The sequence below is a fragment of the Podarcis melisellensis genome (assembly GCF_964234715.1).
Source record: "Podarcis melisellensis genome assembly, chromosome: 1".
Taxonomy (NCBI): domain Eukaryota; kingdom Metazoa; phylum Chordata; class Lepidosauria; order Squamata; family Lacertidae; genus Podarcis; species Podarcis melisellensis.
In genome coordinates this window covers 47,244,035-47,261,572 of record NC_138528.1, presented here as the reverse complement: position 1 = coordinate 47,261,572, position 17,538 = coordinate 47,244,035, and the positions used below count along the sequence as shown (strand labels likewise).

Sequence of the window (17,538 nt, the reverse complement as noted above, 5' to 3'; positions counted from 1 at the left end):
GCCTCCCATTGGGGAAGTCTCATGCCAAGGTGGTGACAAGTCCATCATTCCTTTTAATCACAGAGGTCTGAAAATTTGTAGCCTTTTTTATAAGACAGGTGGTGGGGCAGTAGCAAAATCCCTTTGCAGTGGAAGGTAAGCAGTGGGGTGGGGTTACAGTTGCTTGAGATGTGGCTTAAAGAAATGCGTTCAGGCACAGAATGACGCAATGGGCCAACGTTGAACTGGATGCAGGGAGACCTGTGTATAGATCCTCAGCCAGCCATGAAGTTCACTGGGTGACCTTAAGGTACTCATTATCTTTGACTCTAATCTAGGGTTACTGTGAAAATAAAGTGAGGGCGGGCAGAGGAGCATGTATGCTGGGCAGGAACTCTGAAAAGGAAAGATGGAATAGGCATGTAATAAATCAATGAATAAGGTACAGTGGTACCTCAGGATGCGAATGGGATCCATTCCAGAGCCCCGTTCGCATCCTGAATGGAACATAAAACACGGTGGCGCTCATACGCAGGTCGCGTTTTGCCACTTCCGCGCATGCGCGTGACATCATTTTGAGCATCTGCGCATGTGCGAGCGGTGAAACCCGGAAGTAACGCGCTCCGTGCACCTGAAGCACATTCAACTTGAGGTATGTCTGTACAGTGGTACCTCAGGTTAAGTACTTAATTCGTTCTGGAGGTCCGTTCTTAACCTGAAACTGTTCTTAACTTCAAGCACCACTTTAGCTAATGGGGCCTCCTGCTGCCGCCACGCCACCGCCGCATGATTTCTGTTCTCATCTTGAAGCAAAGTTCTTAACCTGAAGCACTATTTCTGGGTTAGCAGAGTCTGTAACCTGAAGCATATGTAACCTGAAGTGTATGTAACCCGAGGTACCACTGTATGTGCTTATGTCTGTGTTAAACAAAAGAAGCATACAAACATACCTGATCAACCGCAGAAGGATGAATTTCACGTGATACCAAGTTACATGCAGTTTCCCCCCTAGATTCCTTTTTTAAAAAAAGTTACTGGAAAGGAAGGATGTAACCTAAAAGAGGAGGAGGCCCATATGGTGGTGAGAGGGACACAATTTCTTAATGCTTTCCTTTCTAGTGTTTTCCTCCATTAAAAGCCATCCTCTTTATCAGTTGCTTCCCATCTACCACCGAACAGGAGAAAAAATACTGAGAACAAATGTTTGATTGGCATTCTGTGTATTGATGGCAGGAACCTGCAACCTAAACCTGCTACTTGTATCTGTATGCTATGTAGTGGTAAATTTGTGTTCGTTGCATAACTTTTACATTAGAAATACAATTCACAAAGCTGGCCTCTGCATGGACAAGATTATGCCCTCGTGTACAAGATGCATTCACGTAGCCGTAGAATGATATCTGTATACATTTGTGCACCTGCTGATCACTCTGTCATCACAGTTTGACAGTTGCATGTTTAAAGTGGGTTTAAAGTAAGTTGCACAGTCCCATTATTTACTTACAGTATTATTACCATTAGTAGGAGTAATAAATTGTTTTTACTGGTTATTTTACTTTTAACTTATTTCATATATTTATATACCAAAACAGCCTCTAAGCGATTCACAAAAAGATAATGCCACATTGCATAGATACATACAGATATGAAAATATTACAATAGCAGACAAAACCATAAAACCCCATAAAACATGGTAACACACTTTGGAAGCATCTTAAGAGGAAATGACTAAATAGCTGGTCATCAAGTCCCTGAAAGTTGGGGGGAGGATCAGAGTTCGCAGCGACCTGGATTCCATTTCCCCGCCCAACAGTATCTCCCTTCCCCACTGCTCCCTTTATCTTCTCCTGCATGTAATCCTCTGAATAGCAGCACCATCCCGACATGAACAATTCCACAGAATAGTTGGTCTTTGCTATAACACTTGGTAATAAATATCTGAAGTATTAAAATCGAACAGTGCAATCCCAAAACCCACACACCATCGCTGGTGGTGCTGTGTGTGTGAGAGAGAGGGAGAGAGAGAGACAGAGACAGAGACAAAGAGACTCTGCTGGCCTTCATCAGAGGAGAAATGTGCTGTCCAGGACACTCTGCTGTGGCATGGCCCCCAGTTTCCCCTGATCAGGCATGAAGCTATTGCCGGTGGTTCTCTTGCTAATGGTGGCCAGTGGAAAACTCCAGAACAGGGCATTTTGGGTGGGGCACTGGTAGTTTTGGATCAACTGGATCCACCCATTGATCCACCCAGGGATCAGATTCTCAGGCTGCTGCCCAGGCTGACATTAGAACTGCTCTTCCCATAACACTGGGAAAGATGGTTTGGGAAAGAAGTCATTGGCACTGGCAATTCTTGTAATTCAGGCTTGCCTGCAGTAATTAACCGTAAGTCAAGTGTGTTTCTCCTGTCTTCAGTAAGATGTGCAGAGCCTTAAACCATCAAGCAAACCATGACCGCTGACCTGAAAGCCCTTCTCCCTGATTAATCCCAAATGTGTGTAGACTCTTGGCTGTGGTCACTCAGAGGTGAGAGGCATTCTGCAGATTTGACAATTTTGCTCCATCCAAAGAGGAAATCTGAGCCTGAGTTCTATGCAGCAGACACCAAGTCTGACAATTAGATTTTTCATCTCAGTTCCCTCTACAATTACTCCAGTGTTAAGGGAGACAATTAGTCCTCCTTCATATCAGCCCACGGAAAATTTTATACCAAATACATTTCCTTTTCTCAGTAGGACTTATTCAAGCATTACCGAAAAGAGGATGAACAAGGTTAGAAACATTCTAAAATGCAAGATAAAGTTACAAGTCTAAAGTATTTACTACTGATGCAGAGCTGAGAAACCCTAATTAAATTAGAATTAGCTGAAGCAACAAGGCTAGGATGCAAGCGTAAGGTGATATGGGCCTCCCAAAAGAGTGATCGATGCTGAAAGGTGAAGACATTTATATACCTTTTTCCTTTCAATGAGATTTTCTTTCTCAGTTATCAAATAAAAACAAGACTATACTCCACAAACTACTGTACAGTACATGAAAAAAATCCATACACCGCAATTTCTGCCATTATTTTGACTAAACATAATCTACTATCATGAAAACAAAATAAAATTAGCAACGTCTAATAAAACTATATCAAATGCAAACAATTGCTATTTTTAAAAAAACATATCTGGACAGAAGTTACAGCAACATATTATCAAAACCTAAATTATACAAGAATGTGTTGTCTTCAGAGCAAATGCTATTTTCAACTCTGATACTTGTGCTCAGATGTGAACCAAACTTCTTTATTTAACTAATCTACAAAGCTGGATTGATAAAAGTCAGACCAATTCAAGGTTTTCTTTTTATAACAAGAGACATAACCATATTGGTTCCAGATAGGCAATGTACCAGTCTGGTATGCAAGTCTGGCCTCTCTCCAAAGGACATCACAAAGATAGAGGTGCCTTTTATTATCATTTTAATAAGTTTAATTGTGTTGCACTGGGGTAAGGAAAATTTACTGTCTGGCCTGTTCCAACGTCTCTGGAACCAACCAAAATGGGTGCAGAAGCGAGGCCCACAACATAGAAGTGTATATGTTCATTTATATGTATAGGTGCACCCATAGGGCTAATTACTGTAATTCAGTCAGACATACCATATCATGCAAGAGGGAAAAATAAAGCTACATTTCAAGTATCGCCAGAAACATATGCCTGAATAATTACAATAGGCAGACTTTTGTTCATCTGCAATCTTTTTCCTCTGACCTATAAGAACAGACTTTTGTGCACATGGATGACAAAGTGAACTTTGGAGAAACAGATCTTGCTCCTAAGAGAATATGCATTTGCAGTAGGTGTCTGAAGCCTATGCCTCGGCCCAGTATACCTGAAGGAGCATCTCCACCCCCATTGTTCAGCCCGGACACTGAGGTCCAGCTCCGAGGGCCTTCTGGCAGTTCCCTCACTGTGAGAAGTGAGGTCACAGGGAACCAGGCAAAGGGCCTTCTTGGTGGTGGCACCCGCCCTGTGGAACGCCCTCCCATCAGATGTCAAGGAAATAAACAACTATCTGACTTTTAGAAGACATCTGAAGGCAGCCCTGTTTAGGGAAGTTTTTAATGTTTGATGTTTTATCATGTTTTTAATATTCTGTTGGGAGCCACCCAGAGTGGCTGGGGAAACCCAGCCAGATGGGCGAGGTATAAATAAATATATTATTATTATTATTATTATTCCAGCATGCCTTCCTATGCCAATCAAGAGCCTCCCTCAAGTTAGAAGGAAAGAGATAAAAGGCTAAGGGGTGTAAAATATCAGAAACAGACCTGAGGACTTCTTAAGAAGCCCACACATGCTTTTACTTGCTCCACCTTTGAACCCTCCCACCACCATCACCCAACCAACCAAAGAAGATCCTGAAATCTGCCTAGAGTAGCAGCAGGTTTATGCAACTGGCCAAGGGTGGTGAGTGGGATAGAAATATGTTGATAAATAGAAGTGACAGGAAAAAGAGTGTGGGTGTGCATAATTTGGCCTCACCCACTGTGGCCTCCCCCATCCAGCACGCAGTCCCTGAGCGAATGGAACCGCCAGTTGCAAAAAGATTGCCCACCGCCAATTCAATTTATTATTCTTTTAAATTGTATTTTGTACTGTTATAGTGTAATTGAAGTCATTGAATTATTTATGCTGTATTACCTTTTTATAGTTTGAATTATATAAGATGCTTTAATTTATTTAGAAGATTGTAGCACACATTTTTTTAATTAAAAAAAATTGTGGTGCATGGTCTGAAATGCATATAGTTATTATAATGAACGTGCTTTTGACTATCAAAGAAGATACACGTTAGTGGCTTATCTTGGGTGTGAGCCAGGCATATCATGAGCGACTATTTTGTGCAATAATTAAATCAGGTACTTAGGCTTGGTGAGGAAACAAGCCTGTGAATTAGGTTTGTAAGCATGGAGGAACATCTGTGTCAGAGTTCATGTATACATTGTTAGTTTTTATACGGGCTGGGTGAGGCCATCTATATAGGAAGGATTAAGGAATATCATCCTCTATTAAATTACCTCAGGAAAGTCTTTCTGTTTGTATATGTCTCTGCCTCACCCTCCTCTGTCAGTTGGAGAGGATATGAAGGCAGGCCTGTGGTGGCTGCACCCTCACCTCCAGCACATGGAAAAACAAACACAGCCATTCTTCTGTTTGTTGTTTTAGCGCAGGGCGCTCTCCTTCCATAACAAAACCCATTTCCCTACAGGCAGCAGGCTAAGACTTGTTTGCTTATTATTCTGTCAAGGAAAAGGAGTCTTCACAAGGAGCAGTCTTCAAGCATCAATATCCTGTTGATAAACAGAAAAAGGAGGAGGATATTTTCCAGCTGTCCTTGTACAAACACCTCTTGCCAAGTCTAGCCTAGCTTTTGTTAGTCCATGGTTTGTGAAGCTCTAACTCCTTGCAGATTGAACATTAAATGCATTCTGGGGCAGCATTTCTGTCTCAGGGGGTACTACAGGGCTTCACGCCCCTCAAACATGTCTGCTTGAAACATTTTTATATTCGTAGTTAGCTAATGAAGCGATGGCCCATATATAACATAATGTGAATATTCTCACTTGACTATGCACAGGTTGTTATCGTGACTTTCATTGCTTAAAAACAGCGTAACCTTTTCCTGTACCTGCGTGAAGGCTTAAAGGTAAAGGTAAAGGGACCCCTGACAGTTAGATCCAGTCGCAGATGATTCTGGGGTTCCGGTGCTCATCTCGCTTTATTGGCCGAGGGAGCCGGCGTACAGCTTCCGGGTCATGTGGCCAGCATAACTAAGCTGCTTCTGGCAAACCAGAGCAGCGCACGGAAATGCTGTTTACCTTCCCGCCAGAGCAGTACCTATTTATCTACTTGCACTTTGACGGGCTTTCAAAATGCTAGGTTGGCAGAAGCAGGGACCGAGTAACAGGAGCTCACCCCGTCGCAGGGATTCGAACCGCCGACCTTCTAATCAGCAAGCCCTAGGCTCTGTGGTTTAGGCCACAGCATCACCCGTGTTATGTACTGAAGTTCTCACCCTGGGCCAGCAGGAGGATACTGTAGATAGTTATGCAAATGAAGGATCAAAAGTGACATTCAGTGATTAGATAGTTTGTATGCAAATGAAGGATCAAAAGTGACGTTCAGTGATTGGATAGTTTTAGAAAGTTGCAACAGTTACACTGTCCTGGAGCTCTATATAAGCAGGCTGACTGAGCTCCTCAGTTCTATTCTATTCTGGCCTCTGAATAAACAAGAGCTGTTGAAGAATTGCTGTGTCGTCTGATATGTTCGCCCACAACTTAACAACCTGCATCCCTTTTGCATGAAGGCTTACTTTGGGACAAAGATCAGCAAGGATTTCAACCTGTTTTTAATGTAAAAACTCAGTGAAATCATGTGTTGGTCCACGTGCCTGTACACTTTTCTCATGACTGAGTCACCACAAAGATAGCAGCATATATCTGGGATTAGGTTATCCAGAACAGAGGGCATGACTCCCAGATATCCCTGAACACCATCACCTTCCCTTTGTGAAATAGCATAAGCCCTGGAAAAGAAAAAACCAGTATTCTAAATTTAGGTCTGTCTTTGAATGTCACATCTGCCTCTTCTTGTACACAGTCAAAGGGTATTTAAACCATTTCCCACTTGCATAGTCAGAAAAAAAAAATCACAATTACTTCAGCAGAAAATGTATGTCTTTTAACCACCTGTTGAGCATTGATTCATATGTGTTTCCATCTTGAGTATGTTTAGCTCAGCTTTTTTACTGAAAGGTAACCATAAAAAGGAACCTCCAAACAGTTTATTGTGGAATCAGTGCTGTTTCCACTGACAAGTTTTTTGTAGCATCCACATGTGCTGTTATCGAAATGCCAGCCCATAAGTTTTGTTTTTTGGGGGTTTTTTTAACAATGAATCTGATTTTTTCCCCTTTCCACAGAAAATCCAGGAACCCATTATGTATCTGCAGTCATTGCTGGTGTGGAAACTCATTATTGCATTTTTCGGACTAGGCATTTTGTCATATGTTGTGACATTTCAGTGGATTTTCTCTATTGCCCTTGCATTGTTGGGTTGGACTAGATCAATGTTTCCCAAACTTGGGTCTTCCATGGTTTTTGGACTACAATTCCCATCATCCCTAGCTAGCAAGATTAGTGGTCAGGGATGATGGGAACTGTAGTCCAAAAGCAGCTGGAGACCCAAGTTTGGGAAACACTGGACTAGATGACCCTTGGGTTCCTTCCAACTATGATTCTATTTCTGCTTGCTCCTTATGTGAGCACAACATAACCATTTTGCCTCTGGTGGTCCACAGTACCAAAGGGAAAAAAAAACCTTTCCATTGATTGCTACATGCTCAGTTTGAATGAGATATTCACTCAAGATCTCTACAGGTAATGTGGGAGGTTATGTGGAAGACTGTAATCACAATTACACAGGTCAGGCTTTTTATTTTGTTTTGTTTAAAGTTAATACTGAGGTCTTGCACAAGACCACTGTATCACTTGTACACTCTTATGCAATACCTCATTATTAAAAAATAAACTAAAGAAATGGATCTCCCACACACCATTTTGCCCACTGTGAAACAGAACTGGCTAGTAAGACTGGTGAAATTTGCACTTGCACAATTGCTGGGATTCCCCCGGCCCCCAATGAAGGTACACAGAGGTATAGAAGTATCTGTGCAGAACATGAAAAGGTAATGCAGTGTGAGAAATAAGTGATTATTGGGAGGGAAGGGAGGGGACAGAAAAACATAACTCAGATACCTTCCTTCAAACTCCACCTACTGGTGTGGGCAGTACGTAATGGGTTAGCAACGGATATTATGACTTTAAAAAGTGGAGTATGCAGAAGGATTTGTTTGTTTGAATTTATATATCGTGCTTCACCTGGAAGTCTCAGGTTCACAAGAAAGATCATAATATATAAAATCAAAATAAAAACAATAACCCAATAATACCCTCCAAAAAGAGCCACATTTTAAAAGGGTATAGGATGTTGATCAGGTCAACCAAAAGCCTGGTTAAAAAGGAATGTTTTTGCCTGGCGCCTAAAGGTGTGTAATGAAGGCGCCAGGCAAACTTCCCTGGGGAGAGCATTCCACAAACAGGGAGCCACTGCATTCTCATGTTGCCACCCTCTGGATCTCTTGAGGAGGAGGCACACGAAAGAGGGCCTAAGAAGATGAGCTCAGCGTCCAGGTGGGTGCATATGAAATGGGTTAGGAATGAAGGGTTGCATCCAGCATTCCTCTCACACAACAGGAACTTCCTCTTCCTCCTCCTCTCCCTATACATCTCCAAAATTGGTTCCATGGGGTCCTCCCATCCTCTGGAGCAGATTTGAGAGAATACTAAGGGGGAGGGGGGAAGAGATAGAAGTTACACTGTGCAAACAGATGTTTGTTGCACAACTGGAACAGCAGTATTGGATACGGCCCATAGGAAGCTGCCTTATACAGAGTCAGACCACTGGTCCATCTAGCTCACTGCTGTCTACACTGACTGGCAGAAGCTCGACTGGGTTTCAGACAGGAGTTTTTCCCAAAACCTAGGACTTTCGGCATGCAGAGCAGATGCTCTGCCACTGAGCTGTGCCAACAAAGCACAGAAGAGTCTCCTGTGACTGAACACAATCCACTTGGGTGAGAAAAGGAGGAATGAGTGCTCTTGCACACAGAGGCATTTTGAAACAGAGGCTCAGTCCACATCTCCCTCACCCACAATCAACTTGTAGTCTGACTGTGGCTGGTCGGAGCAGATGAGAAGGCTTAGCAACCATGAGTCTCAACTGGTTGTGGTAGCACCAAAGCCCTGGACAGGTACTTCCTTTCGTGCTGCTTATCTTTTATTGGTGCTGCCTGAACTGCCTGGATTCCCTCAAGCAGTGAGGAGGCAGCATTGAAGCCATGTGCTTCTTGAATAATCCCTTCAGGAATGTCGAAGAAGGACATTTGCCTTTGTTCATGTGAGTGCATCTTCAGTTTCCCCGGCAGCAGCCAGAGATGCTATCTCTTTCTGAAGCTATTTTCCCTGGTGCACACTACGCCCAGCAAAGAGCCCTCCAGTCTCTTGTGTCTGGCCAACATATGGAGAATTATTTGGCTGCCCCCTGGAAAAACAGCTCATTTAGCACTTGAAAGTCAAGCTGCTGTAGCCTGAAAGCTGCTCTTTGCTGCAGTAAAGAGCGGGGCGGTCAGGGGGGATGAGAATTCTGAAACAGCAGCGAAATACTTTGCAGAGGCCACCACAGAGCCTGCTTTCCCACAAGGCTGCCTCCAAAGCCTGCAGCCTCTGGATAGCTTCCATCCCAAATGTATGTCACATTTCCTTCCAATGAAAGCCAAATATTTACATTAATCTGGGGTCACTCAGAGGCCATGCTGCTATCACGAGTTGGAAGAGACTGTAGTAAACCAAGGAGAAGGGGGGGGGGGCTTGGTGGATGGATTAACAGAGGACTCTAAAGTAAATCATGGAGCCGTGGGTTCTCTGCTTTAACTGTACTGTGTCAGTAAACAGAAAAGCCATAGGCCAACAGGGTGATTTCAACCTGAGATACGGGCAACGCATCATATTTTGGGTGAACAAATCTAAACATGGCGGGTGTGACATGGGAGCCACGTACAGCAGACACACAGGGAGAAACTTGTGCTTTCGGAACAGGTCGTGCTTGAGCCTGTTTACCTATTCTATTATATTTAACGGATTGTTTAAGACTGTGAATATCTTTTTGTCAAATAAATTGCATATCATAAATAGTTTTATATACTCAGCTTTGGGATTAATTATTTCTTCCTGCTGGTGCAATGGAAATCCATTTCAGCAACCAGGGATTCTGGTTTTTCTTCTCCCCCTCCCCTCCAGCATACCCCAAAAATCTGCTCCAGAGGGTCTCCCAACCCTCAAAAGCAGATTTTGGGAGTGCCTGGATGGCTGCAGGGCAGATGCAAAGAAAGAGAAGCCTTGATGTGCAAGCGTCCAACGCCACTTTCCTGATTACCTCTTGAGTGCATTGTGTGTTGTGTCATGCACTGATTAAAACAGAGTATGTGTTTTGCCAGAATTGTTAAGGCCTATTCCTCTCTTGGCTAAATTTTCTCACCATCTTTGAATCTGTCTTTCTTGGAGAAAGAAGGATTCTACATTGGCACCTTGTAATGGTTGACTTTTATCCATGGTGCCCAAGAAACTGAGGTTTGGAGGCGTTCTGCCATTGTGCTGCATGACCTTCTGGACCTGGTTACACTATCTTGGCATGGAATTTGGGCAGAAATATATTTTGGCACTCATGGTTGCCCACAGCAGCTTTCCCTATCTGTGTGCGAGGGCTGGCATGGGTTCTACTGTCATTCCTTGACACAGAAGGTCTACCTCCATCTTCCTTCACCAACCTGGTGCCCTCCAGGTATTTTGAGCCACAACTCCAGTGCTGTCTGCAGCCGATAAGAGTTGTAGCCCAAAAGAGCTGGAGGGTACAAGGTTGGCAAAGGCTAACCCACATCATTGGCAGCACCTTCTTTTTAGATTGACATCCCACATCCAATTCTGTCGGGTTCATTAGAGCAGAGCCATGTTTCACTGGCAAATGTTATGCAATTTTAGACTTTCTGCCCCACTTTTACTGCTAGTGTCACACAGATTTATAACCTCTTTGATTTCCACCTCTATGTAATTAATGAATCTCCTTCCCTGCCCTTTTCCCTACTGTTTCATGACTCATTTTATGCTCTACTGGTGCTTAGCAGTTGATTCGCTGTAGAAGTAACACTACTCTGCTGCTAAATAACAATATATTGTTTCATGCTCCCCACTTTCCTGAGCAGTGAGGAGTTATCCAATCTGATAACTCAAATGGAAGATGGGCTATAAATCTTAAGGTAAAGGTAAAGGTACCCCTGCCCGTATGGACCAGTCTTGCCAGACTCTAGGGTTGTGCGCTCATCTCACTCTATAGGCCGGGAGCCAGCGCTGTCCACAGACACTTACGGGTCATGTGGCCAGCGTGACAAGCTGCATCTGGCGAGCCAGTGCAGCACACGGAACGCCGTTTACTTTCCCGCTGGTAAGCGGTCCCTATTTATCTACTTGCACCCGGGGGTGCTTTCGAACTGCTAGGTTGTCAGGCACTGGGACCAAACGACGGGCGTGCACCCCACTGCGGGGATTCGAACCGCCGACCATGCGATCGGCAAGTCCTAGGCGCTGAGGTTTTACCCACAGCGCCACCCGCGTCCCACATAAAACTTAATGACAAATAATTAAATAAAGTCAAAGGTGGTTGGCTGCCTTTTGGATGAGAGATCCATAGATTCACAGACATTTCTGTGAAGTTTGGTTGTACATGGAGTAAGCACTCCTACAAACAACAAATCCCCTGCCCTTAATCAGATCCCCCAAGAGACATTCCAGCACCACCTCAATATGCTTCTAGAGCAGTGTTTCCCAACCGGTGTTCCGCGGCACAGTAGTGTGCCGCGAGATGTTACCTGGTGTGCCGCTCCGGCGGCTCCTCTGCGGCGGCGGCTACAGCGGCAACCTCGGGCGGCTCCTGAGGCGGCGAAGGCGGCCCAGCGGCCGGAGGCGAAGACGGTTGCGGCTGCTCCCGACGCTCACCAGCGGCCTCCTCTTCCTCGCCGCTGCTGCTTCGCGGCTTCTCCTCCTCCGCCTCCTCCTTCTCCTCGCCGCTGCCTTTTTCGGGCTCCGGCTCCTTCTTCCCCTCAGGCTCCTCCGCGGAAGGCCCGTCCGGCAGCTCGGCCTCCGAGTCGCCGCTGCTGCTGCCGCCGCCGCCTCTTTCTCCTCCGCTACCGCCGCCGGGCTCTCCTCCTCCTCCTCCGGGCCCCTCGTCCTGGGCGGGCAGAGCGGCGGGGGTCTCGGCGGCCGCCGGGCTCTCCTGGGTCTCCTGCATGGGGGGCTACGCGGCCTTCCCGCTCGCCTCACACGCGCGCCGCACGAACAGGCAAGGCGGCGCGCTGGGCCGAAAAGGGGGAGGGAGGGGGCACAGAGCGCGCAGGGGAGGCGCCCTCTCGCCGGGCTATGTGCGCGAGAGCGGACCCGGCGGCGAATCTCGCGAGAGGGGCAGGGACCAACTCGGCAGACGAGAGGGGGAAGGAACGGATTCCAAAACCGGTGTCTTGCCGCGTTGTATATGTTAATTTCCTATGTTAATGGGCTAGGACAGGGTTTGCGATCGGTTAACGCCCAGTTATGCTTTCCCCCTAGGAATTAGGCGTTTCGGTCTTGAGGTACGCTCGCTTCACACCCCACTTGGAGGTTCCCCGGCAAGGGGGAGGGAAAAAAATTGAAAGTTACACTTTCGTGCGTCCCTCCCGGCGTGACGCTGCGCGCTGACGTCACGGGGCTGTAATGGTGGTGTGCCTCGAGATTTTTTTCATCAAACAAGTGTGCCTTTGCCAAAAAAAGGTTGGGAAACACTGTTCTAGAGATCACGGCTAACTCTCAGCTCTCCCTTCTAATTATCTACAAAACACAGTTCTATTGTTTGCTTCACAGACACACCTATACCAACTGGCCTGTACCTTGAGTTGGGATGGGTAAGAAGATGAGTTGTCTTCCTTACATTCTAGGAGAGTCTTCAGCTACGTCAGACCTAGCCATTCTAGGCCTTTTATCAGTTATTTCCAAAAAGTAACAAAAGATGTGGCTGGCACAGCTTGCTCACTGACCATAAAGGAACATTAAACACTCATTCTGACCCCGTAACCATCTTCCATCCAGACCCCAGACTCCTTAATAGTTATCAGATAGCAAGTGCAACAATGCATTCTTTTAAAGCTGTTGCTTTCCTGTCACTACTGTTGGTGTTTAGTCATATACAGTATACTGTATATGGACTCCTTGATCCCAAGAAAATATCAAAATGTTCCTTTGGGAGGATATTATTCCAAATGTAAGAACTTCCTGCAATAACAACCTCTTCCAGGTTTTTATTTCTTAACCCCTTCAGAACTCTTTCAGTGTCTGTTTTGAGTCACTAGATGCTTGCTACAAATAGAGAACCTTATCATCTCAGCCCATCCAAAATATTTCTTTCCTTCCTTCCTTCCTTCCTTCCTTCCTTCCTTCCTTCCTTCCTTCCTTCCTTCCTTCCTTCCTTCCTTCCTTCCTTCCTTCCTTTCTTTCTTTCTTTCTTTCTTTCTTTCTTTCTTTCTTTCTTTCTTTCTTTCTTTCTTTCTGTGCTTAGTTGTCCTGTGGTGAAAACAGTTCAGGAAAGGAACTCTGGTTATGCAGGACATCCTCCTTCCTTCGCTTGTGATGTACTTCAATATCACACTATCAATCTATCCCTGCCTTTTTCTTTCTTTTCTTTTTTTACAAAAAGGAAGCCCAAATCTGAGGTATATTCATGAGTTAACAAGTAGTAATTATATAAACCAAAAGAGAAGTTGGTTGAAAGGTACAGAACAAGCAAACCGCAACATGATTTTTTATTTAAAAAACCAAAATAATCCAGGGTATTTGGACCCCTGAGCTATGCTGGAAAGTGAGGCTAAGCATACAGTTAGCTAATCTGTCTGGAGTGGGTTTATCCAAACCCATTCCAAAAAAAGAAATATGAAAATTGATCAACTTTAAAAAAAAAAACCAGCTGTGAATGACTGTTGAGGGAGAGGAATGGAGGGCAGGGCTCATAAGCTCAGTGGGGGGAAGCACTGGGGAATTGCCCATTGCCTCGTTCTTCCTGCCCCACGGACACACCCTCCTGGGGAGAATGCTATACAGCATTCCCTCTGCAGTTTGCCAGATGACCAAGGGCTCAGTTTGGTCTGGTTCTCAAAAAGAATGCATTGGCCAGAACATGTCACTATAGCCGTGAAATAACTTGGCTGCCCAGCTTTGTTATCTGTTTGGCGAGATATCGCTGACATCTGTCTGAGGTTTCTGTGAGTACCAAAACACTCAAGAAGCACACACAGCAGCAGATGAAACCTTGGAATCTATCCAGCAACCTTAATGTGGCTGAGAGGGTTTTATATTGTGTACATGTCCTCCATATATCAGACGTTTCCAGACATGGCAAGGCTGTGCTGCTTTCTGTTGCTTTCCATGCAGGCAGCTGTGAAGCGACCCAAACGACTATAAGCAGGTTTTCGATATCCCATCTGCACAGCCAAAGAAGGGATCTTGAGTTTAGAGCAAAGGGAAGTTCTGAAAACTTGCTGCCTAAGCACTCATTAATCTCTTGCATTTGCCTAACTGGCAGTGGCTACACCCATCCTTTCCCAATCCCCACATATGTTTCAAGACAGCACTTGCTGTGGTCCAGCTGCTGCAATCTAATTGTAGTTCAGTAAAGGAGTGTTCAGACAACACCCACACTGAACATGAGAGAGCCATGCACCTGCAACACTGATGTTCTTGTCAGCCACACATTTGGCATTTGTGCAAAGGAGCCCTATATGCTTGCCGAACACATAGATGTTCCTCCACACAACCAGGAACTCTGGCTAACCCTGCTTTTCACCCTGTGTGGCTGTGTATGTATATATGGAGGGCTCATTCACTAATAAAATTGTGTGTCCTGTCAGCAACAGCAGGGGGGAAATTGCAATGGGTATATAAGAATTTCCACTAATTTTTAATATTATAAATAGCCCGGACGTAGGTGGCAGATACGCCATCTGGATTTCACTGAGTGACCAGAATGGGATAGGCTTTCTGGGCCACTGTCAAATAAAACTCTATATACGTAGGTTTAGAATATTATAATGAAGAGGTGGGGGATCTTTTTGGCACCCTGGGCCACAACCTTATCAGGATCAGCGCCATGGACCAAATTTGACAAGTGGCAGCAAGCAAAACCTGCTAAAACAAGTCCCACCCCCTCCATTTTAGCAGGACTTTTGATGCAAATCCCTTCCAGAATCAGGAAGGGGTTGCATTGAATGCTGCTGAACTAAGCAGGATTTAACCCTTGCTTATCAGCTGATGGCACACAAACAGCTCCTGCTTCCCTGGGAATATGTCACTGGTCACTGCAATCAAGCTGGTCATGATGTAGGGGAATTTCTGCCTGGGCGGGAACTCAGCATGACTCAGATTACCTCATTAGCCTTTGGAGGGAAATATCTTTCACTGAAGAGTATATGTTCTTGAAGTGCAGCCAGCCATTTCAGCTCCTTTCCTGTTTATACATAGTGTGTGCCAAATTACACATACATCCTGTGTTAACCCATTGAAGGCAGTTGCTTTGGGCCTTGCTCAGAAATTTTCCTGTACTTTCGCCGCAGAGTGGTCCAAATACCATCCTTGTTCACACGTTCATGGTGTTTTCTTTTATATTAATTAGTCTGGCATTGATATCAACTTCTAGTCCCCTCTAAGCATGGGAGGGATCCACTGTTCCTCCTTTTTGCTTTAATCTGCACCTAACACTGTGTTGCCACTATTGTAGCCTTGTTGTTGTTTTGTCCTGGGACAAAAGGTAATTGCATACAGTAATGAAAAAACAAATGTGTTCATGCAGCATGATTTCCAGGCCCCTACCACCCTGATTGTGAGGGCCAATGAATATGTATCCAGAGGCAACTAGTGCACATAAGTAGGTAACTGGACTCAGGAGGGCCAAACTACACAATTTGTGAACTGCATCTTGGTGGGAGGTGGGGGTGGAGAGAATTAATTAGAATAGAGGAAGAAATCCAGTTAGGACCAGAGCACAGGTGGTGGTGGCTTTAAAATGTAAACCTCTCCCCACTTCACCCATCTTCCCTCCTAGGGCAAACAGCAGATTTGGGGAGCCATTTTCAGCAGGAGCACAGTGCAGGGGTAATGGGTTAAACACTCCCTCCTCCACTGGTGTCATGGTGCCAATCCAGCTACAAGCCCGCTGATGGCTGGTTAAACCACACAGAGAGACAGCCCTTAACGTAGCATGTTTGGAATTTCCCCTAGGTGTGTGAATGTCACTTACTTGTCATACCACATGGCACAAATGGTTTCTGGTATTAAAAGAAAAAAATCCAACTGCTATAGTAACATGTTATTCCTGCATTATTAAGTCGACCACAGCCCACCAGCCTTGTAGTGTGATCCTGTAGGACCCGACCAGCCCTCTTGCTTTTGTAGTTCCAGGTAGCAGAAACAGAAGGCTTGTGAAGCCCATGGTCAGCCACCACACATGGAGGGTGATGGTATTCAGCTTGGATGGCCTGCTAACCGGCAACAGACCCCACTGCTGGCGGGTGCTGCTGCCAGTGGTCTGTCTGCCAGCTACAGGCAGACGGGCTTCAGAGAAGAAGCAAGTTATATCAAGTTTTCCTTGATCAGGAAGCATTCGGAGCTACCTTATACAAAGTCAGACTACGTGTCCATCTAACCCGGTATTACCTGAGGAGAAGCCGCTCTCCAGGGACCCAGGCCTTTCCTATCACCTGCTGCCCATTCCTTTTTGGTTGGAGATGGTAGGGATTCAACCTGGAACCTTTTAAGTGCAAAGCATGTGCTCTGCCACTTTGGCTGGGGTCCCTCCCTTTAAAAGAAGTATGTTGCAAGGGGCTCACAAAAGTCTCTCACCCAGTTTATTGACCAGGTCCACACCTGCTTAGTTTCAGTGTTACTGCAGCACAGTTCCTGTTGTTGAGCCCCGATTAGTTCAGCAGCCTTAGCAACAACCTTATGTTGAACTCTCTTTTTTAAAGCAATGCCTTAGCAGACCAGGGAGAGCCTGCGCCTTATCCATTAATCTGTTTCCTCAGCCTTTCCAGCACAGCATGTCACCAACTATGAAAAGCAAGCATGCATACTCAACTCTCTCACACACCCCAGTAATGATAAACTAATACTCTTCTTGATTACAGCTCATTATTTAAGCTTCATAAAACACTCAGCCAATGTATTATTATTAAGAGAATAATGCAATAATTAATATGGGGGTTAATTGTTATTCCATGCTAGTGCTTTCCCAGGAAGTGGATGTTATCTCTCAGGGCCCACACTGCAAATTCCAGACTGATGTTTCCTTGAGAGAGTTCCTAGCACAATAACTTGCAACAGGCCAAAGGTTGCTCTAATTTACTGCACAAGATTTGTTAAGAGCACAGCTGGCACAGGATGAGAGAGCATCACCTCATCCCTGTACAGGCCTCCCTTGGACGCTTCTGTACAATCTTTTTCCTGTGTTCCAAAATTCATCCCTTATGTGCTGCCAAAGATAAGACCAAGGAATATTCATGTGCATGTATAGATGAGACGAGAGTGGGTATCTTATTGCAGTTGGGTGACCGTCTATAATCTTAACTATTAAAACAGAGTGATTTCAGTTTACCTGTTTCCATGTGCTGGGCAAATCTTACCACCCACAATCAGAATGAGCTCTATGAGCAGCAATCTCCCCCTAATGGCTACCAAACATGGGTGGGCAGGAGGCCCACTGGTGGTACGCCCAATGGTGGAGGCCAGCAAAAAGCCTCACAATAGGGCATTCTCAGGGTGGGATCAACCCAGTCCACTGGAACCTGAGCCAATCTCCCTACTATTATGCAACAGCATCCAG

At 45.2% G+C, this 17,538-nt stretch overlaps 1 protein-coding gene and 1 long non-coding RNA gene across 7 annotated transcripts in view; one reads left to right on the top strand and one right to left on the bottom strand.

Annotated features, from left to right (window-relative positions):
- The window catches only part of LOC309364806, a 142,648-nt gene that overhangs the window by 91,332 nt on the left and 33,778 nt on the right, over positions 1-17,538 (bottom strand). For 4 of the 5 annotated variants that reach the window (XR_014165880.1, XR_014165881.1, XR_014165882.1 and 1 more), the window contains exon 1: positions 930-3,778. The exons of the other annotated variant lie outside the window; for it this stretch is intronic. This is a non-coding gene — a long non-coding RNA (uncharacterized lncRNA). Of the gene's footprint in view, positions 1-929; positions 3,779-17,538 lie in introns of those variants that run through there. 5 annotated transcript variants of the gene reach the window in all.
- Positions 1-17,538, top strand: part of RAD51B (RAD51 paralog B) — a 366,487-nt gene that overhangs the window by 345,765 nt on the left and 3,184 nt on the right. The gene's annotated exons all lie outside the window — the stretch shown is intronic.